The sequence below is a fragment of the Odontesthes bonariensis genome, chromosome 15 (assembly GCF_027942865.1).
Source record: "Odontesthes bonariensis isolate fOdoBon6 chromosome 15, fOdoBon6.hap1, whole genome shotgun sequence".
Classification (NCBI taxonomy): domain Eukaryota; kingdom Metazoa; phylum Chordata; class Actinopteri; order Atheriniformes; family Atherinopsidae; genus Odontesthes; species Odontesthes bonariensis.
This window is the reverse complement of record NC_134520.1, coordinates 7,024,511-7,048,372: the sequence shown is the minus strand read 5'-3', so window position 1 is coordinate 7,048,372 and position 23,862 is coordinate 7,024,511. Positions and strand designations below refer to the sequence as shown.

Below are 23,862 nucleotides of genomic sequence, written 5' to 3'. Positions count from 1 at the left end.
AGCAATGAGCCAGTTGGGACACATCACCACGACAATAAAGTCGATCAGTTACCCCCTTGTTGACTACTTCAAAACCATTTTATAATTTATTCAAAGAAATACAACTTTATTGGATAAAAAGATACAAAATGGAGAATTGTTCATTTTCCTTGGCTCTGCTTTATACTATCTATATTATAGGCCCTTCATGACATTTAAAACTTTATTGGACAGGACTTAAAAATCTGAGGGCAGTATATAAAATGAGGAATTTATTAGACTTGGTGCCCTTTTGCTGGTTAGTTTGAAATATTGTTCATAGAGAGGGAAGAGCCCAGTATGTGTGGTTTTAATGCTGCGTTCAGTCAGTAATGATGTGCAATATAGAGAAGGTAACAGATGCTGACATAAAACGAACATGATCTATCAATATTTAGCATAACAGATGTGATGTTGAATTGTATAATACCAATAACCCCTCAATGACCCTACATGTCTGTAATATCTGAGTGATTATTATATTTAACAAAGCATACATAGGCTCTCATTTTATCAATTAAAAAGGATTTTATTTGTGATCTTCCAGTGTCGCACTGAGCTGAGATGTATGTTTCCTGCACAGAGAATTACATGTTCTAGATGTGGTTCAGGATGACTATAAAAGCACCATGCACTAGAGACTTTTTTTTTCTTCCCCAGGCAGGTGTGCATGCTCAGCCATGAGAGCAGAATTTAAAAGGAGCTGAGAGGGTAGGCTCTGTGTGGAAACCAAAGTATGAAGTCAGTAAGGCCTGAATCTTCTTTGAAGGCAGAGATATTCAGATCACAGCTCTGCTGACAGAAAGAGCAGGCTGCTGCTTATATGAGGAGACAGAGTAGTAGATAGTCTAAATCTCTCCCTGCTCGTTACAGCTCAGCCCTTGTGGTATGTTTGTTTTCTTTCTTTCTGATGCAAAAACTGAGCCAAGCTGTGGAAATATTATATCATCACATAGCTGCACATGTTTTTGGCTTTTCTTTTTGTGGTTTTGGGGTTACATCATTTTGACATTACGTTCAGATTTTATGAAAGAAATGACTCATTTATTCTTTTTATCATAATCAGGGTCATGAGGAGCTAGAGCCAACCCCAGTCATAACCAGTCGAGAGGCAGGGTACACCCTGGACAGGTTGGCAGTCTGTCCCAGAGCTGAAGCTAATAACAATATTATTTTATTATTATGCACTTTAATTGCAACTAATTTTCATTTTGACCACAATTTCTGTAATACGTGTTACTCATAAAGTAGCTACTGATGTCCAGGATTTTTATGATATTAGTATGGCAAGCATAGATGTAACAGTTTAGTTCATGCTGTATGTTTAACCACATCTTGAGCTTTATAGCTGTTCACAGGAGCCATACTTAATGGTGGGGCAAAAGACCAGACATAAAAAAGACAGACAACATGCCTGAGAACTTCAAAACAGCTTTCTTCCATTCACACACTTGGCCAATAGAGTTGCAAAGAGGATGGTGTTTTTTTGTTTTTTTTTGTGAGCCTCTGATTTAGGAGGTAAAAGGTCCTTTCTGTTTTTCGATTTGACATGAGTCACAGAGGCAGCACTTGTACTTTAGCAGTGGGCTGGGCATGGAACATTTTCTGCTTAAACTGTTTTTGCAAAAGGGAATGTGTAAAAGCCTGTATATATAAATATTTTAAGGGTGATATTAATCACAACTACCATGCTTCATTTGGGCAAGATGAGTCCAATCTCTGAGTAAAGCTTTCACGATTCTGAAATTTTAGTAAACGTTCATTTTTAATGCGTGTATAATGCAAACATGTGTATAATTGTATAAGGACTCGGTTAACACTCCATCATTTTTTAGGCTTTTTAAACAAAAATTGCACATTAAAGATTTTTCCACAGCAGAGGATAGATGTGCAATGAGATGATGTAATTTAAATAGTTAACTCTCACTGTCTGTCAGTCAGTCAGTTCTATTAAGTTCTGTTAAAAAATATGGAAAACATATTGAAAAATTCAGCAGTTTTTAAACTAGTCAATGAAGACGATTACAATGGCGATGCAATCATGATTCTCACAAATAATTGCAATTATACAGTTTAATTGTGAATTATGACAGGCCTATGTCTGAGTTTAAATTTCAAAGAAGTGCTGAAAAAATAACAAGTTGGCAGCTCTTGAAATGTATTATTCGACCAGGTCAGAGAAACTTTCCACATGGCCACATGGATATTGTTTTAGAACAGAGGAATTGGTGCTTTAGTGTTTATTTTGGGTTTCACATGAAAAGTGACACAAAACAGCTGGTTAGTTGGTCCTGAATGGTGATGAATTTCATAATGTTATATATGGTGGGAGAGGCAGGCATTATGCAGGACTGTCAGTCTAAAAAGTAGTATCCTCCAAGACAGGGGTTCCCAAATTTTTCCATGCCAAGGCCCCCCAAACAGTATTGGCTCCTGGCCGGGGACCCCCTTTGCAAACCACAGACAATGCTACAAAATATGTAAAGAAACATACACTTTTAGAACGTATTTTCTTTCTTTTATTCACGGACAGTAGCTTGCTGTTTGAATTAGTGTTGCACGGTATACCGGTACTAACGAAGTATCGCGGTACTGAGGCATTTAAAACGGTACGGGATTTGGAAAGTAACGGTACTTGCAACAACGCGGGAAACTCATCACGTAACGTTGCGTTGTAACTAGGATACAACTGAGAGGAGCAGGAGAGAAGAATGGCTGCTGCACCACCTGTCACTCCCCTGGTTGACAAACCAGGGGCACGAAGTGCAATATGGAAATATTTCGGCTTGAAGTCAGATGAGGAAGGCAAACCAACAAATATAGATGCACCGGTTTGCAGAAAGTGTTTTAAAACATGCCTAGCGAAGGGCGGCAACACGTCCAACCTCACAAAACACTTGCAGGACAACCACCCAGACCTGTATGCAGAGCTCAGGGGACAACAGGTAGGCTAACTCACAAACTAAGGTTTTCCCCCTGAAAATGACAGGGAGCCGAACTATTTTTGAAGTGAGCAAGTCATGTCAGGGCAAAAAAAAAAGTTGCATCTTCACGTGTAGGCGAGATAACGCCTTCAATAGCGGAGAATGCGGCACGTTCGCTTTTCAAATGGAATAGCTCAGTAGCCTAGTTAATATTTGGAAGGGCACACAGCGACCAACCACATTTCACGTTTTTACACCTAAAGTTTTTTTCAGTCCGTAGGCTACCATCCTCGCTGAAATACGATCAGTAGGCCTAGATAGTCTTTCACAAAACAAATTCAGTGATGTCAGAGAGCCGGTTCTCTGACGTGACAACGGCTCCATTGCAGGCTACTGTTAGGAGCTCAGAGCCCGTATATTCTCTCTCTTTCTCCCTCTCTCTCTCTCTCTCTCTCTCTCTCTCTCTCCGGCCCCCCTCTCTCTCGCTGCTGCTGCGCGGAGACAAAGGTTTCCCCCCCGCCTCATCACGTCACACTCATACGATATAATAGTAATAATAATTTTAAAAAACGCATTAGGTGCAAGTTGTGACAGCGTTTTCTGACATATGCCTATAGCCTGCATAATAGTCTTAATGCCGTCACTATCTTTCGATCTGAAGCGACATTTCGGCAATCTTGCTGTTCAGGCTTCAAATGTGACCCGAGAGCGCAAGGCTGTTTCTCCCATCCCACTGCGCTCTGACTTTTAACCACAATCTGAGAGGCATTCATTCATTCATTCATTTCCAAAACATAATTTCTGTCATTAATAAAGAGATGCATTAGGTTGGTTCCCTGCCTGCACGTCTTTTCGCGCAATTGCAATAGCGCACATTTCGTTTTTATTTGGCTATTTAAAATGATGCAAATTATCATGTTGCTACTACAGTTGCTATTTTAATGGAAACTTTTTTAGTTCTCATTGCTGCTCCCGTTTAATTCCTTTTATTTGATTATTGTAAAATTGCTGAACAGTAACATTATTGTTATGCATTATTGTTTATGTTACGATTTTCTATTATTAAAATCTGTAATGAATGACATTTTCTGTGTTCTCTTTTTATTTAAAAAAGTACCGAAAAGTATCGAAATACATGTTAGTACCGGTACCAAAATATTGGTATCGTGACAACACTAGTTTGAATGCAGCAGATGGCCTGACTAAATGCTCTTCTTTACGTCTGAAGAAGTCTGCCGGATGTTTTTGTATCAAGTGACGCTGAAGTTTCGAAGGTTTTAAGCACTCATTTGAGAGGGTCTCCAGACAGAGGACGCATTTCGGGCAATTGTGGCCATTTTTCTGTATGGCTGTAAAGCCAAACTTAATGTATGCTGCCTCATACTTTCTGATATTAGTTGGCCCGTTCTTAGGTTTTTTTGCAGCAGTGTCCTCCACAGCAGGGCTGTTGGTCTGTTCCTTCGGTCTCTTCATAGTCAAAAATCTGTCCATTTTGGCTAAGCTACCTACACGCTAGCTTGAGGAGCAGAGCAGCTTGAGAACAGATGCAAACCGCCAGGTCTACGATGTTTTGACTGGCAGCCAATCAGAAAGACAAGCATGGCAAATAACATTTCGATATGACATATTATTATAAATTGTATTTTACAATACTGATTAAAAGAATGTGACTATTTTTTTATAATGATGTGTAAAAAAAAATTGTATTTTCTATTTTTGCATTTTTTTCTTATCTTCCCTCCAATATTCTGAGGCCCCCCTAGTGTCCCCTGGCGGCCCCCACTTTGAAAACCACTGCTCTAAGAAATGATTGAAATCAGTTAAAATATGGCAAGGAGCACCCACCTTCAATTCAGTTAGTATATAGTGCCAGTTCAAAACATATATCATCTCCAGACACTTTAAACAGAGAGTATGTCCAATTAAAACCAAGTGGAATTCAGTTCATTATATTTGAGTTAATTCTAATGAACAGGCCCAGTCACAGTTTTATTAATAGTATATCACATTAATGGGTTAAAGGCCACTTACTTTGATAAGTCAACTAAGAATTCTCTACATTTTCAGAGCATCTTTATATGTGTTAGACACACAACTTGATCCATCAAAAATTTGTTTAAAGATGCTGACGTCAAAGTCCAGTAAGACAAGCTGAACTAGAGGATGAGGTATTCCTTGGACAGAGTTGTAAGGATGAATACAACTGTTGATATTAACAACAGCCTTTTCAGCACAAACACTACACCGAAGGACTCAGTTTACACTCCATCATCTTTGTTTGCTGTCCTCACTTCACTTTTACTGCGTTTGAGTGTGTGTTCCTGCTAAAAGACAGTGTCTGAGTGGCTCTTGTTTACTTAGACTGCATCCAGGGAAGTTTAAGTCTGTTAATGATTACGAACCAGAGTGTGTCTGAGAACTGATGTTTTGTAAAGCCATGGCTGAAGAAGCGCTCAAATCATGTAGAGAACTTAAATTAGCCCATCAGCACCTAATCAAATTAATGCATATTTGCCAACGCCAAGATCTAATTTAGCCAGAGAAATGCACAAAGACACCAAATGACATAGGATGAAAAGGGAAAATATTAAATTGAGAGGGGAACAAATAGGCAGCAGGGCTTTAATAGATTCCTGGAAGCGTAACATTGCCACTGCCCCGCTCATTTATATCGCCTCAGCACACAGGACGGAGCAGGTGCAGTATTGCAGAAGGGTCGAGGTTGGTCTTTGTGAATGTTGGCCCGCTACACAGGGACCTGGGAGATGTCCACAATAACAGACTTTTCTTTATGTCCTTTTTTCCCTCTTCCAGCAATGCTCTGTTGGCTCTCATTGCAATTAAAACCAAATGTCCATCAGAGGCTATCTCTGCTCTGTGTGACCCATATGTTTGGGTGCTGATAGAGCGTGGATTACTCTGTTTTGGGACACAGATAACAGGCTGTTTATAACCTTGGCAGAGTCTGGGGCCTAATCTGGCAGGAGCATATTTCCCCTTGCTCCCTGATAAAGGCCAGTTAGCAGCTTTATCATATGGGCAGATAGAAGTTGAGCCAGAGCGAGATGAGCACAGTACCAAGCCCAATCTGGTACCACACACGGTTCTGCTGCTTTATTTTTAGCATACTTCTCACCCCCCTCCCAAACACACATGCACTCACACAGCCCCACTCCCTGTCAGAAAGAGCAATTAATTTCTACATATGCCTTTTCAGGCAACACAAGGACCAACAAACAAATTAAAAGGACAATGTCCCCATTCATCATTATAGCATTTGGCACTGCATTATGAAAAGAAACCAGAGCAGCAAGATGTGGAGGCCATTCACTCTTATACAAGTCATCATGTTTGCTGTAGCCTGTTATATATAATGTAGCACTTAAAGGCAGTTCGTATTGGCTGGAAAACAGTATGTACTCAGGGTTACAGTGTTTATGGAGCTGCTCTTTTATTTCTTTTTGGGGGGGCTTTTATGCCTTTAATGCACAGGACAGTTGAAGAGAGGCAGGGGGCAGAGAGAAGGTGAATGACATGCAGCAAAGGGCTGTCTGATGCGGGACTCAAACTGGGGCCAGCTGCAGCGAGGACTGTAGCCTCTGTACATGGGGTGCCTGCACAACCCACTAAACCACCAACCTCCCCTGCTCCTTCATTTCTAAGCTACAGTTTGAATAGATATATGTGCATGTTTTAAAATATTGAATATTCCTGGTCACGTTTAAAGAAGGATTTGATGCATTTTTTCCTGCTAATACCTCAAATGTGTGCGACCTTGCTCTACTATTTTTTAGTATCCACATCTTTATGGCTCTGTGTAGGCACAGTTAAAGAGAGTTCTCCTTTCACATCCAGAGAAAATTGTGGTCTGCTGTAAATTGCTTTTGCAGCAGCTTAAAGAAGATATCTTGTTACCCTCTCATTCAGGCTTTCTCGCAGCCCACGTTCCCCTTCTTTCAGGAAAATTGCTTTCTCGCGATCAACAGATTGCTTGCTGCACTTAGGGGTAAATACAGGTAGACTAGGGGCATTAACATAACGTTATTCAGACAAGTGTCAACCTTTCGGCAGTTAGTGCTACATCTAAGATCAGTGTGAGATGAAATGAAGTGCTACAGTGTGAGAGAAGCTGCCGCTGAGATTCTCTGAGAGGAGCTGGAATTGGCCAAACGTGCAAGTGAAATATGATGTGCTTCAGTGTTTCTGCACTTGAAACGTAAAGGGAAAAAGGTTATCTTACAGGAGTTCAAGCATAGAAATCTGCTAGGGGATCTTGCTTCAGCAAGACTTAAGGGAAACAGTTTACTCCCTGTCAGGGTGCTGGAGGAGTCAGATGTGCATGTAGGTCAGAGCAGCCTCATCATCCAACAGCAAAGCATGCAGGCTTTGTGGCTTTATTGGTGCGGTGGTGTAACATGGTCCACAGACACAAGACTAGAAACAGAGCTGGATGTTGGATCAGCTCTGCTACAGAAACATCTTAATGGTTTTTCACGCACATCAGTTAGCTTAAGTTAACATCACTAGCAAAAGTCTAATTAACTTTCTTTCCAATTAACTGCTCTCGTCTGAAGATGATTGGATCCCCACTGTCCTTTTAAAGAGCAGCAGGAGTGATCTTTCAGCAATGGAGATACCCTCTCTAACCTCCTCCATTACTCCATCCTTTTCACTGCTTTTTCTTGATTGACAAGAACCACTGACCCACATTTGCATCTGCTCTCTGATCCGAATAAGACCCACGTAATGAGCCACTCGGTCATCAGCACTGAATTTGTTTGGTGTTCATCCTGCCTGCAGGGGGGTGTTTAGCTGCTGCGGTAGAAGCAGTGTCCCTGGGGATTTTTGTCTAGAGCTGCAGGGCAGCACAAAGACACTGTTCTCTGTTCCAGAGAGTAACATCCTGGACCAGGTCTACTGCAATATTCCTCATGCTTACAGAGGAAGACCACTGCCACATCTTGGTCTCTCTGACCATCTGTCCCTGTCCCTAACACCAGCATATAAACCACTAATCTGTATACAGAAACCAGCTATAAAGTCTGTTAAAGTTTGGACTGAAGAAGCCACTTCAGCCCTGTTGGACTGCTTTGAGGTCACAGACTGGGAAGTTTTTGCTGTGGGGGCAGACCTGAATGAACACACATCAGCAGTGTTGGACTACATCAACTTCTGCACTGAGGGTGTGACAAAGACTCACATTCAAAGTGTTTCCTAACCAGAAACCATGGTTCAACAGATAACTGAGGTTGTTGCTTAAAACTAGAAACTTTGCTTTCAGACAAGGGGACCAACTGGCCTACACGAAAGCGAGGATGGACCTGAGAAAGGGCATCATAAGGGCCAAGCGCAAACATCAACTGCGCATTCAGGAGCACTTCAACCAAAACAATTCCAGAAGTATGTGGCAAGGAATAAAATCACTCACTGGATATAGACTTACCCACAACTGCCACAGACAGAACCCATCCAGACATACTAAACCAGTTCTTTGCCCATTTTGATCTTAAAAACAATAGCAACCTGGAAGCCTCTATCCAGTCTAGGAGGACAGACGAGGACACCACTATTATCCAGCTACATCCCAACCAGGTATGATCTGCTCTACGGAGGATAAACACCAGGAAAGCCACTGGTCCAGATGGTGTCACCAGACGCATTCTTAAGATCTGCGCAGGCCAGTTGGCAGGAGTGTTCACTACAATTTTCAATTCATCACTGAGACAATCTGTAGTTCCTACCTGCCTCAAGTCAGCCACCATTGTCCCAGTGCCAAAGAAAAACATAGTGAGATGCATATATGACTTCCGCCCGGTTGCTCTAATTCCCATCATCGCTAAATGCTTTGAGCGACTTATCATCCCCCACATCAGATCTGCCATCCCAGCCGACCTTGACCAACATCAGTTTGCATACAGGTGCAACAGGTCGACAGAGGATGCTGTGATCACAGCTCTCCATACTACCCTCACTCATCTAGAATGTAAACATTCATATTTGTTGCTGTTGTTGTTTGTGGACTTTAGTTCAGCCTTTAATACCGAAACTTGTCAAAAAAACTGAGGGATCTGGGCCTGGGTAGTTCACTATGCTCATGGATATTGGATTTCCTGAGCAACAGACCCCAATGTGTAAGGATGGAGGAGCGAACATCCTCGACCATCATCTTAAACACAGGCACACCGCAGAGATGTGCCCCCTCCTCGACTCAATCTTCATGTACGACTGCTCCCCCATTCACTCCTCCAACTCCATCATAAAGTTTGCTGATGACACCACCATTGTAGGTCTGATCACGGACAACAACGAATCAGCCTACAGAGAGGAGGTCCAGCATCTGATAGCGTGGTGCAACAATAATAATCTGGATCTGAATCCGTCCAAAACCAAGGAGATGGTTATAGATTTTAGAAGATCCACACGCACTGAGCCCACAGCTCTCTACATAAATGGAGTGGAGGTTGAGAGAGTGGAGAGCTTTAAGTTTCTTGGGGTGCACATCTCGGCTGACCTCACCTGGGCTTCTAACACCCGACACTTGGTGGGGAAAGCGCAACAGAGACTGTACTTCCTCAGGAAGCTTCAACAGTCCCACCTTCCTCTACGACTGCTGGTTAACTTTTACAGGGCCACCATCGAAAGCCCACTGACATACTGCTGCACAGTTTGGTTCACCAGCTATACAGCATGGAACAAGAAAAAATCTGCAGCGAGTGGTGAAAGAAGCAGAAAAAAGTACGGGCACTTCACTTCCCCCCCTTAGTGATATCTACATTAGCCGACTCCAAAAAAAGGCCGTCTGCATCTCAACGGACTCTACTCACCTCGGTCATTCTTTGTTTTCCGCCCTTCCCTCTAAGATGAGGTTCAGACAATTAAAAACAAAGACTAACAGACTGGGACACAGCTTTTATCCTCAGGCTGTGAAAGCTATTAAACCTTCTCCCGAACCTTGACAAACCCTTCCATAAGCAGGTATTGATACATCTTGATGGTCAATCACAGGTCGACACCCCCCCCCCCCCCCCCCCCTTCCACACGTCACTTTAACAGTGTACATACTGTTATTTATTTAGCGGTTAATGTTTTTAATTTATTGGGTGTTATTTATTTATTTATTTACTTACTTAATTATTTATTTTTAACTACTGCCTAAGGGAGAGTATGCTAAACTCGTTTCACTGTTTAACACTGTTTTTTAACATTGTTTTATCAGGGACAATAAAGATATTCTATTCTATTCATCCAGACGCCTGCCTGCACTGTCTGCCACTTGGGCCATTCTGGGTCATCTGATGACTCTCCACAGTACTTACTAATCAGGGACTTGTGCTAATATGCTGTATCACCGAGGCGCAGAGGCAAATTCATCAACCAGAAATCTTATTTGTCAGAATGTTATTTATAATTGTGTTAACAGTTTTCTTGACATGTCTTCTCAATTATACCAATCAAACAAAAATCCATTCATGGTCACGTTGGGTTGTAATATAATCTGACTGCACTGAGCCTGTTATTGTTTCCTCCCGAGCATTAGGAACAGTTAGCACTGACAGCAGCTTGTACACAAACATAGAGAGATCCCCTGGGATCCCAATCTGGATTCCACGAGAGAGTGTGAAACTTGTTTGGTGAAAGCTCACAAAACATGCAGCTCGTGTTAGTTCAGCAGCCATCACAGCAAACCTTTTCTGATAAATACGCATCACACTGGAAATATATGCATCCTCTTGATAAAGAAAAATTGTTCACATTTAAGTTTTGATGGAGGACAAATCTGTGCTTTCACAACACTGTCAGATCAAATATGAGTTTGTGCAGTGCCCCATAATGTCGGACATATTCTCAGTGTTGTAACATCTTATTGAACACTCAGACATCACATATAGGTTTGTATGCACATCATGCTTAGAAACGGGGAGAAGATTGAATTTTGCTCGGCCAGAAATATAAATTTAGACTTGCCTTGCCGGAACATCTCTGGAATTTGTTTCCTGGTTTCATTTCCTGTTCCTTCACTGTGGGATTTTCTCTTATCAGCAAGTGTGATATTATATGAATAATCTAATTTTCCTACAGCTTTTGGAAGCTTTCATAATGACAATTCTTTACATTCCTGATTTTGATGAACACGCTCTTGGCTGAAAGTATCACAGATAAAAAATAAAAAAAAAACATCCCTTTCGGAGGAGAGGGAAATGAGACATTCCCCTAGAAATTGCCTCTCTTTTCATTCATTTCACTCCAGCTTTAGTCCACCTCATTTCAGATATTATTGCTCCCATCTGTCCTGAACAATCAGAATGGAAACCCTTTTCAGTGGCTGCATTAGATGGCCTTTAATTTTCCTTGTGCCTGCAGTCAAAATGACATAATGTTGTGCACAAGCCTCTTCTCCCTTCATCACTGAGGATCCATATTCAAGCAGCTCCACTCTTCCGGATATGTAAAGTACCATATCCTTTTATTTCTCTGGCTAAATAACACTGATCCCAAAGGTGTTGGGTGATGTTTTAATGAGAGTCCAGATTCCTAATGCTCAACGCTGTCTTCTTTTTTATACTTCCTTAAACTGCCAAGTAAGAGCCCAATTAATAATTCAGCTCATTAAAGTGTGTAATTAATTACAGGAAAACCTCGGGGTGCATGGAGAAAAGTCTCTAGGGGTGCACAAGGGAAACATTGGGCTAAGAGACACCCGCTGTGATGGAACTAGTATCCCAGCACACTACCCAGTCTTCCTGCATCATTTATTTGGCCAGAAAAAGCTGCAGGGAGGTTTCACCAATGTTTCTCTGAGACATCTTCAGCCAGCTCAGCCAAGTAACAATTCACCACAGGTCGATATAGGGTGCTGGGTCTTCTCTATTTGTGTCCTTCTCAGGTGGGGAATCTGCTCTGATGTTTTTTGGGTGGGGTTTAGAAAGCCAGTCTCTGGGTTGGTGATAGTTACCAAATGTACCTAAAAATATTTTATTATATAATTTCCCTTTGGGATTAATGAAGTATTTTTTTACATTATATATTATTATTATAATATTGTGTTTGAACAACAGGTCATGATCTGCTTAAATGTCGGTTGACAATAAAACTAAACATATTCCCTATTAGCATTCAGCTTCTAACTTTCTACTTAGAAACAGATTACTGCTAAATTTCTAGACAGATCTATGTATTTTTTTATGTTAGAGTGTGTTGATATTTAAAACTCATCTGACATTACATGATAATATTTTAAAATGAAACAATGTGCAGCGAATATACTTCAGTTCATGCTCAGTTTTTAACATTTTGGGGAATACAAAAATCTGGTCAGCTGAATGTGTTGTTCTACGCAAGTTCAGTAAATAAAAGCCTAAATTACACTGCTGGGGGGAAAAAAGCATAAAAAAGCTAGTGCAGCTGACTAGCGAAACGCTAACTAGTCAAATAGTATAGCTTTTATAACTAATTTCATCTTGTTTTTTTATTTTTTTTATTTTCTTTTGTTAAATCACAAATGTAAATGATGTGACTCTTAGAATGCATGATTTTAGTCAGTTAAGTTGAGGTGTTTCTTCCTTTTGTTCCAGCTACTCTGTGACACTTGCGTGGGTCCACACCTTACTGGCGTTGTGACATAGAACAGCCGTTCCAGGTTGAAAAACATTCAGTCATGTGTTTGCTTTCAGATGTTTCAGGTAGACCTCAGTAAACAGTGGCATTCATAGTCAACATGCCTGCTGCCACTCATGAGCCTGCTCCAGATGTAGCTTAATTTACTGCGACTTGGCTAATCATAGTGATTAAGGATTAATTACTGTTAATCAGTTTCACATAAACTGGTTGGCAGCAGGAGAGCTCCGCTGTGAGAAAAATGCCACACACAAGTATGTGTAGTCAGATTGATGGAATGGATGGCTTCTGATTTTATTCTGTAACTTTTGTTTGCTCCTTTTGTTTGCTTCTTTGCTCCTGAGTTTACCTAGCCTGGGTGCCAGCCAAACTTAGCCCCGCCCATAAAAGATTTGGTCGGGAAGTTCGGTCTGGCTCTGCTCAGTTGGGAAATCATTATGCCCGACCAAGAATTGGTCGGACCAATCAGATTGCCAGGGCGGGCTTTATACGATGATGGACAGATGATCAACAGGGACATTATCGACTACGTCACTAAAGAGCTGAACACGGCTGCCGCTGGAGAGCTAGGGTGTGTAGATTCTGCCATCGAGTCTGTTCTACAGGATCTCCACATTGCATTCATTTTGAAAGACGAACAGAGGAACGCGATAAAGGCTTTTATCGATAGAAAAGATGTTTTTGCCGTTCTTCCTACAACAAGTGTGTGTTGCTTAATCTACGTCACATACTACGTTGCTCTGATTGGTTGTAGGTCTATCCAATTGAGCGAAGAGGCATTTTTTCTCCTGGTTCGGTTGAAACACGCCTCATACCCAAATCTCTATTGAGCAGTATCAGACTCACATTCTGACTAGAATCGTGAGTATGACGTAGTCAGGCTAGAGTTTACCGTCAGTAGCACTTAAATTGTAATGATTCCCTGAATTGGTTAATATAGGTTAAATAATACCAGACTGTTTGTGATATGGGAATATTGGTTGAGCTCCAGCATTCTTAAATGTGACTCATCTTGAGCTTATTTTAGGCTGACCGGGGAGACATTGTCAATATTCAGCACAGCAGTTGTCTGGTCAGCTGAGGCAAAACAGACATTGCTGGGTTGCGTGACTCTCCTGCTACAGTAGATAAGAATGTGAAGGAGCATAACCACTGTGACTTCTATTAACACAGACTGACAAGGGAATCACAGGGACATCAGGGGGTCCTGGGATGAGGCTGACAACAAAGTCGCAGCGCTGTGCTCATATCGCCCCTCCTCTCTCACCCCTCCTGCTCAAACTGAGGGTGGCAGTGTGGTCACCTTCCCTCTTTGGCCTGGTTTCACACTGCTATACGCTCATGTGCTCTCTTGAAAGAATGGCTTTAATAAGGTAGAGCAGATGAAGTCAACTGTTAATGACATGGCAGGCCCAGTCAACACAATGCCTGAGGCCATGGTGGCCCCAGTCTGGTGCATGCTGCTGGAAGCTCATGTTGGACACACAAGACACTTGCCTGGATGCTCTTTAACAGCTTCCCATCTTGTATGTGGGCTGAAAAGTTGTACAGTGGAATGAACAAAACCAGCAGCTTTCATTCATGCCTTTTGTCACAGATATTCAACACCACTGAGGTGACTATATGTTTTGGGTGCTTGGAATAAAAGAGTTTGAAGTGACCCACAGGTATGAGAGTTCTTGGACTTGTAAAGAATATTTTTCATCAGTTTATTTTGAGCTTATTTTTGCTGTTGTAGGATAGCAATGATTATGCTGGAATTGGATATGTCCACCGTATCCAATTCCCATATAATGATCCAATTAAAATCCCTGCTGATTTTAAAGCTGCAATGTGCGCATTGTGATGAGAGATATGAATTTTTTCTCTCTCTGCCCTTTCTACCCTGGTTATACTGGTGACCTGCTTTTGTTTATGTCATCCCAGGCTCTATAAAATGCCCAACTTTTTTTTTTTAATTATGCACACATGTGTGCATGTGCGCGCACATGTGTGTGAGTGATCAGGGTCTTCTAACAAAGAAGATACTGGCTTTTTCTCTTCTGAACTGGTGCTGACAAAGTGGAGGGGCCACACAGAGGATGAGAGCGCAGCAGAGCGCTTTATTGTGAAGGTTGTCAGCTCCGATCTTCTTGGTTTTTACCTTCCAAAGAGTGTAAATCCTTATTGGTTGAATTGAATATCTTTTTGTTAATTTCTCCTTTTGTGGAGTAGCTACTATTTCACCTTCTGATATGTATTTTACGGTGGCCCTTGTATGACTTACAGAAAGTGGTTGTATAAAGTTGTATATTTCATGAAATGGCAGATTTTTTTTAACAACACTCTGAAGGAGCTCAGGTGTCACTTAACTTTATCTCTTTGATGTTGTTTATTATCATTTCTCCCTCAAAATAAGGTATGTGACTTTATGTCTATGCTTTAAAAGTAAATGCAGCAATTTTTCTCCTAACATATCCCAAAATGCTATGTGTGCATATCTGATAAGTGAACTGAAATATATGATATATTCACAGTAAATTTCTAGCAGCAGTCTAAAAATTTGATTCTTTAGAAAGGCAAACAAAGGGGACTTAAGGAGAGCAGGATTTAACAGTTTGATGCCTGTCGTCCTCCTCCTGGTGCATGTTGGTTCTCTTTCCATTCCAGTACACTTGCAACTGTATAATGAATAATGCCGATGTTGAATTAGCATGTAGCTGTCACTTTCGGCTCTAATGCGTGCCTTGTGACAGGACCACCGTAGCACAGGCTTGTGTAGGGAGAGGGGGCTTCTACTGTGATTTGTTAACTGCTGAAGCCACAATGAAGTGTGCCCACTAAAGAACCAATGGAAGCAAATAGGGCCAGTGCTGTCACTGTAGATTCAAGCAGACAGGCTGACCACTGCCTGACCAGAAAGGGTTAATTATGCAAAAGCATTTGGCTTTCACCAGACACACAGGCGTGTTTTTAAGGATGGAACCTTTGAGTCAGGATTACACCCAGTGCTATTTATAATCGTAAATAAAGAATATCATCCTTATAAAAGAGTACTGATTTCCTTTTATAACTAAAAGTCTATCAGTAATATCTAAGAACAATTATTTAAATATCTTATTTGTTGTTTTCTATACATAGGTGGTTATAAAATTTCAATCACCAAAAGTGATATGAAACCAACTAAAGCTGACTACTAAAGCCACATGTGTAAACTAAGGGTTAGTTAACTATTTGTAGTATTTAAATAAGCTCAGTCATCCTTATCACGGGTGGTGATGATGAAGCTCATTCTGCTGGGAAATTTTTAATGGAAATAAGGTGATTGCAGAGAACCTGCACTAATGGTATTATAACTGAATGGCATTTAATCATGTTTTAGAAATGGTTACATGTCAGATGCTCTTTCAAATTTCCAAAAAGTTTTGATATTATGAACATTATGAACAATGTCAAATGAATTCTAATGCTTTCTTGAAATTGGCATTAACTTCTAGAGTACCGTAGCTATAAATTTTCTCTCTGCAATCCCAAGATCAAGTGCACCTTTTTTCAAAATCTATTCAACAGAACTTTTTAGTTTTTACCACTTCACATTCGACAAAGACAAAAGGACAACAACCTCACCTGTAAACTGCATGATTAAAGTTTTAACCTTGATTTTCTGTTTCGTGCAGTTTTTCTTGGTGTTAATGCTAACAACACAGGGAGCATCACTTTCTTTAAGTCATGAAACATTTCAAATGAAATCATCCTTAGTTTAAGTCTTTCTAGCTCATGAGCTCTTAGAAATGTCCTACAGGGCAGTTGTTGAGCTGCCTGGGAATGCCATCACCTGACTGGTATCAAGTCTCACTTGAGGCCAACTCTCCCTCTGCTGCTCAGCGTGACGTAACACAGTGGATCACATTTCAGCATCTGGGTACAGAATGGAGGGGTCTCCAAAGGTCTCCACCAGTTTGAATCAAGGCACCCAGATTCTGTAATAGGCCTTTATATATACCGTCTATCTTGCTAAATGTGACAAAACTGAATAACATTGTTAATTAAACATCAAGCTTTCCTGAACCAACAGTCCCTGTCGACATGCCTTCGAAATCTAGAAGGGGATTACATACGGTAATGGTTTTTTGACAGCTTGCCATTTGCCTCTGTTAATCTGATAGCATAAGATATCTGGACAGCACAGCATGGTGGGCTGTAACTCTTTGATTCTGATATTGTTATGCCTTAAAAAAATCTGAATTATTTTGAAGATGTAAGTAGTGTCCTGGAAGAAATCTTAATCCCCTTGACAAGCTTTTGATACTATCCCAAATATTGTCACTGACTCAGAAGTGTATTTTTAGGCCTGGATCTTGCTTGTATTTGCTGTCAATTTGAATATTTCTCATATTTATGAAATTCTATTGGTTGTGGTAACACAATGTGATGGCGCTGTGTCCTTCACCAATAATAACAATTCTCTAAGACTGCCAGCTCTGGTGCCCCAGGCTGCCAACCTACTTTTGTTTAGCCATGGTTCATTCCCTCTCAGAGAGAACAGACAGAGTTTATTCTCTTTGTTCAATTGAGGCGCATCTTAAACTCCGGGCTTCTTTGAAATGATGCATCTTTGTTGCAAGTTGTCCAATTACTATTTTAATACCCACACCCATCTTCATATGAGGCCACGAGCCAATCTTCTTGAATGACTAATATATGGGGAACGGATAATTTTACAGATGTGCTTGCTGTAAACAAACAGCGAGGGGGGAGAAGATGGGGTTTTAGGCAAAACTCTGTCCCCCAAATAGGGACGTAAATCATCCATGAGCATGATACTCAGAGCTTATCCTTACAGAGCAAAAGCTTTTTTCTCCCAGCTGTGTGGAAATTAAATGAATATTCTCAGATAAACGAGCATGGGCGAAACGGTTAAACATCCACCTCTCGAAAAGCCAAATGCCCAGAGCTTTTATTAAATATCGATTTGATTTGTTAAAGGCCAGATGTTTTGAGGTTAAGTAAATGTCATGTTCTCCCACTGCAGTTTAGTTTTCTTGCTTCCTCTGTCGGTGACATTTTGTCTCTGTTTGTACACAGAGCAGTAAAACCACTGAACATCCTGTCCAGTGGCCCTTCAGGGGTGGCCCTGCAGAGATGGACTAGGATGCTTCTACACAGCAAATACGCATCTCCCTCCCACACCCTATATAGCTGTAAATTCTGTAACCACAACCTATGCAAAATTCCTTTGTTTTTATTTGTATCAATGTACGAAATAAAACAAAGCAATAAAGCTTGGCGTGTGCCTCCTTGTGAGAATTGTCTGTCAGAGGAGAGGAATAAGGAATCGTCTGACAACAAGCCATCTTTGAAACATCTCCAAGAGGGAAATGGCATCCATTAGAGACAAACAGAAAATGTGCTTTCACCGACAAGGAGTCAGGCTCAAATCATTCCCCCACTCCCCTACCTACACACACAAACACACAGATAATAGTTTATCCCTGGGAGGACCTTCAATGTTTGTCTGCGGGTGGCAAAGCAAGTTCACTAGCAGAATTAGACAGGGAGTGCCCAGCAGACTCAAGGCATAAAAACATTAGGATTAATCAATTAGGCTGCTATTTGCCAATGAAGTGGCCCTCACTGAGTCGTGTAATTATGACCCACAGCAAAGCCAATTTTATGCTGTATTATCCCTTTGTTTCCTTTATTCATTTTATTTGTTTAAGAACAATTATTTATTTTGTAATCCCTCTATCATTTTAATTATGTGCTTTAGGTACAGGCTGGAATAAATAAATCATCATTTGCTTCCATCATTTCTAAACAATACGGGTCTGCATCTTTTTTTCCATTTAGTGGAAAATATTCACTGAAAAAAAGAAGATTGTCTCCTTCATGTCTGTCATTGTTACACATAGGGACCACATTTATTAATTGGTTAGATTAGAAATTAATTCCGTCGCATCCTTCTAGTTGGAATCCACATGAGCAAGTTCCCATTAGATTGTCTGATAAGAGTTGATGGCGGGAAGAGCTGATATTATAGTCAGGCAGCTACTTAGTTTGTTCCCAGCTCAGAGGACTCTGTGTAAGTGTGACGATGTACTGTCAATGAGGGATGACAGTACACAGCCAACATGGCGTAATGCATTGTTCCTTCCTGGGTCCCTTCTGACAGATGCTCTCCAAGACAGCTGGATTAGCAGCGGGAATGTTGCTAGGATCTAGGCTGCGCACTAGGAGAGAATGTGATATGTAGCTGATTAGTCAGGGTATACATGTGTCCACAAGCAAGGCCTGGGGAACACATCAGAGTTTGTGTTCAATGTCAGACAGATTTACGTACTTACTTTAAGCATAATGCATCTCTTTGAATGAGCAGTGTTGTTGGATGTAGTCATTTGTTTTACGTTTTTCCATGACCTCTCTTATTTAACGAGAAAAAAAAAGTCAGTCAGCTATTTTTTTTTGTCTGCCTCCCTTCCAAGATATCTTCTAAGAAATTACTGACTCTACAACAGGCGCTCATATAAGACTGATGTTGGAGGAGCCTCCAGCCAAGTAAAATAAACAGTCTATGAATGTTAAGCTGGAACTTGGCAGACCAGAAGAGAATTGTTTTTGTGGACACCGGGAATTTTTATGTTCCATTTTCATTTGACAGTCTAGACATTTTATGAGTTTGTGAAGAAATCTGGCCTTTAATTTTTGCAAGAAACATCTAAGATCTTTTTCCTGCACATCTGCATGCTGATGTTTCTGTGGACTTACTTTTTATTTTGTGACCCTAAGCAATATTATTATTATTATTATGAAGCCGACAACCTCAAGAATACTGAAATTTAGATCACTTAGAATCCAGATTGAAGGCAAAGGATTTTTTGCAGCCTGAAGCCAGTCTTTTGGCGCATTTCCACTAGCTCGGCACGGTTGTGTTTCCATTACAAGCGAGTGTCATTTCATGCCTCCTCAACGTGGGCGGGGTCGTCGTAACACGGCTGCGCGACCAGAACAACAACAACAACAACAACATCATCATCATACGAGGAGGATAGCATGGAGGACATCGAGGCGCTCGTGTTGCTGCTCACCCTGTGGCTTTTTGTCGCACAGAATGCAAGAGAAGAGAGCCAGAGAAGACTCTTGGCTGCCAGACAAAACAGTATTGAAAAGTGACAACACTCATCGGCCAATCAGTGGAAGGCAGTCGGCTGACGTCACGTTTTAGTAACGCTTCGGCTCGCTTGGAACCAGGGCTGAGGTGATACAGAAAATCTACCCGGTTGCAGGTACTGCGTGCTAGTGGAAACACGCAATAGCGCGCCGAAGCGAGCTAGTGGAAAAGCGCCATTAGTCTTTTAGGCATCTCACACAAACATGATGTAGACATGTGAAGCATACAAGAAGTCTGAGAGATTTTGTATACAGAACTTGAAATTCATGTATTTTAGATTGAGGAGTTGGCATAATCGAGTAACTGAACCATGTTTATGGAAAAAGCCACATACAGTATTTTTCATATGGCTTCAAACACGCCTGGAAGGAATCTTAAACTGTAAATCTTGTAACCAATTTTCAGCATAACATAACTTCAGCATGACTGTAATGTAAGTTGTCAGTCTTCTTTCTTCTTCTTCAAGTATGTTCTGCTATGAGCTATTAGCCCACTGAAAATTACTTCCAGAAAATGCTGCTTATTTTCCTCGGTGGGATATTGTAGTGTGCTCTCATTTTAACACCCACTTTAGTCTGGTATTTATGAGGTGGTAACTGTAGAAGAAGTGCTTCTCTGTACTGGTGAGCATTTAGGAGTAGCCGGAGCTGTAGTTCTGCTGCAGATGTATGTTAACTTAAGGCTGATTTATGGTCGGAAACCAGGTCGTCTGCGTGTGTGTCGCAGTTAACGCAGACATGCCCCCGCCCCTTACGCAGACACTCTGGTGCACCTCCCCAAAATTGTAACTCACCGCAGACAGTGCCGCAGATATCGTCGCAGGGAGGAGAGAAAGGACGCCTCTGATTGGTCAATTCTACATCTGCTCTACACTATGCGTATTTCCGGTTTGCTAACCGGCTAATGGTGACGCTAACCGTGACGATTCTTTCGCCTCTCTGCCAGCTCCAGTAGTAGCAATATTTCTTCTATTTCTAGATCGATCAGCTGCATCTCAATCAAAGTGCGCATTCGTCCAGTCACCATTGTTGTTGATTGACCTCCGTAACCGGAAGAGAAACACGCCACCCACCACACCCACAATCCTAGCTTGTTCGTGATATGATTGTCCCTCTTGCGTTGTGGCGGGGGATTAACATAGCGCAGACCGCGCTTCAAAAGTGGGCATAAATCAAAAATAACTGCGTCATGTCTGCGACAAGCTCACTGCGACACACTGCTGCGGGAGTATACACGGCCCTTAAAGCAGACAGGCAGGTTTAGAGTTTCTAATGAAGCAGGTTTTGTCGAGTCATTGCTGCAGTTGCAGCATTGTGGAGGAAAGGCTGGCATGAAATCGTGCGAGGTTTTCCCCTCCAAGCCGGTCCATACATTAACAGGGTAGTGACGAAGTCTCGATAATTAGACAGGATGTTTGTACAGTTCTGTCATCCCAAGTGACTCACCCCCTCCCTCATCGTAATCCTCCTCCACTTTTCTCCCATACTCAATCTACCATCCGCTCGTGGCCTGAACCCCTGACCTCTTCCACTCACCAACAGTTGCCATATTTGCATTTCCAGTTTACTTGAAGGCAGAGAAGGGGTTGAATGAGAGAACCCCCTCCTCTTCCCCTGTTAGTACAGCAGGCCTCATTCTCATCCCAGTGACCCCTGCTCAGGCCTACTAATCCAGACAGCAGTATGGGGTTAATGCACCAAGTACTCCTATTGCCTCTGAATTAATGAAGTGCTCCCCGTCTGTCCATTCTCATTCAATGACAACGAGACAAATGACAAGTGGTACCATTTTAAATGGTTATCAACACTTGCAATGCGCAAAGTCACAGAGTCCAAGCACGAGTTAGAGCTGTGACCGAGGCCCATAGCACCAGCTGCCGTTGATGTGCTTTTGATGTCCACTCTGGGATCAATTTGGAGCCAAGCAGCTCCATGATCCACACAAGAGGGTCTTTGATATTGAAATGGATGGCTCTCAGATGGAAGAAGAAGAGTCTGAACCTGGCAGTGTTTTCACCACAGAAAATGGAAGGTGGGACTTGAATGTGCTAAAGAATGACAAAGGAGACCTATAGTGAAAGGCAGGGATATCCTTCCAATAGTTTGCATGTGAGAACACGCGGTGCTTCATCACATCATATCGTCACGTTGCTTAATATAGAATACTGTTATGTTGGTAGGTATGAAAACAGCTCAAGCTTTTGCAACATGCCATCCCCTTTCCACCTTTTCCTTGTACTCGTACAGCCAATCTGTTCTACCTGAAACACTCTCAGTCTCTGGAACACAAAATACAAGAGAATCACCATAACCACAGACTGACAATCAACTTAAAATCCAACAGCTAAAAGAACACCACAGAGAATAAATATCCATAATAGCCATAATAGTGAGTGGTGGTGGAAAATTTCCTCAACAAGTCATACTCCATTATGTTACAATAGTTTTGTTTCTAGTTTATTTGCAGCTTATCTTCTCAATTCATCTCTTGTTGAAAGAAAACCTATTAAAAATAAGAATGTTCATCATGTTTTCTAAAAGCCCAGTCATAGTCCAAAGATGTTAAATTAGCAATCACGTAAACTAGGGCTGGGCGATATGGGGAAAAAGTCATATCACGATATATATTTTTTTATATCAGTCAATATCGATATATATCACGATATAAAACAAATCACTATTTTGTGAATTTTGAATGTTCCCTGTTACTTTTAATTCTGATTTGATGATATCAGAAGGTTAATTTTTAATTAAATATTTATTTTCTGTCAAAGTTGAACATGACATGTGACACCATACAACTGTTTCAGATAAATACAGAACAGGTATTTTAAATTAAAATCCTATATCTGACCGGTCAACTGTTTGCTCTCCAGCAGCGGTTGTCTCTCTTGCTGTTCGGGAGCTCTCTCCCGACGTCTCAGCTGATGTACACATCCCTCACAAACGTAGTAAACTCACTCAGACACTTTTATAAGAAACATACAGGAAAGATGTTGCTCTGAACTCGGTGCACTGCACTCGCTCGCTTGCTTCAGTGAGAAATTGCCGCTCTCTTTATTAAACATTGACCGGGAACACAAATACAATGCATATGTGCGTGTAATGATTGTCTATAGTGACAGACATTGCACTGTAACATCAACTAATCAAAAAAAGTTTGCATTCTCTGTGCTCAAACGGGTGGCGCTGCTTCAGGTGATAAAAAAGATTAGTGGTATTCCCTGTCTTTGTCGGAACATGTGCTCAACATAACACACTAATCTGTTTCGTGTCGGACTCCCTGCTCACGGCTTAGTAGGCTGAGATATGTGAGGATTTTATGCAAACTTAGGACCCAGCTACGTGGGAGGAGATTCCGGTAATCACCGGCCTGCGTCTCCATGTCCAATGCTGCGCGGTCCAGGCCACGGGAAAGGCAATATGGTTATATGGGAACCACGGGAATATGGTTCTGCGTTTCCTTTTTTATCGACAATTTCGTTGGATTCACGTGTGGATATGTCGTCGCCTTTGTACTCTGCATTATTCTCGCCTTCTTTGACCCAAGTTTCACTCATTTTCTCCTCCTTTTTCCAACTTGTTTTTTTTCTTTCTCTTCTCCCTCTCAGTCTCTCTCTGCTCACAACAGGGAAGTGGGCGTGTCCTACCTGCAGACGCTGATACTGTTGCTGTGTTTACTTTTGCCATGTGGTAGCCTATGGAATGTAGGTCACGAGCAGATTATCGAGATCGATCAAAATTTTATCCCAATTCGAGATCGAATTATCGCCCAGCCCTAACGTAAACTTATAAAAGACAAAGTTATTATTCAACTGTCAAAATAGAGCTGGTTATTTTTCTGTCAATCCATCAGTTGCTGAAGTACATCCTTTTAGTTTATGTGGCATGGTTTGATGGCTGAGTTCCATGTTTATAGGAATCGGTTACCTGGCTTGTCGATTGGAGAATGTAAGAACATCCACATGGAGATTCAAGTTTTGTAACACATGGAACAAGGGACAAACTACTCTCTTTTAGTTTCTGTAGTGTTGCTTAAGAATTCATCCATCTTCTTCACTAGGCAAATAATTTGTCTGCACCCTTCACCCTCCCTCCACCTGTGTGTCTGTCTTTGCCTCTCTGCACACTGAGCTGGAGTGTGTGTGTGTTTGTGTGC

The 23,862-nt window shown here is 41.4% G+C and overlaps 1 protein-coding gene across 3 annotated transcripts in view; it reads left to right on the top strand.

The window, feature by feature from the left end:
• Nucleotides 1–23,862, top strand: part of LOC142400183 (pre-B-cell leukemia transcription factor 1-like) — a 73,335-nt gene that overhangs the window by 30,787 nt on the left and 18,686 nt on the right. The window lies entirely within an intron of this gene.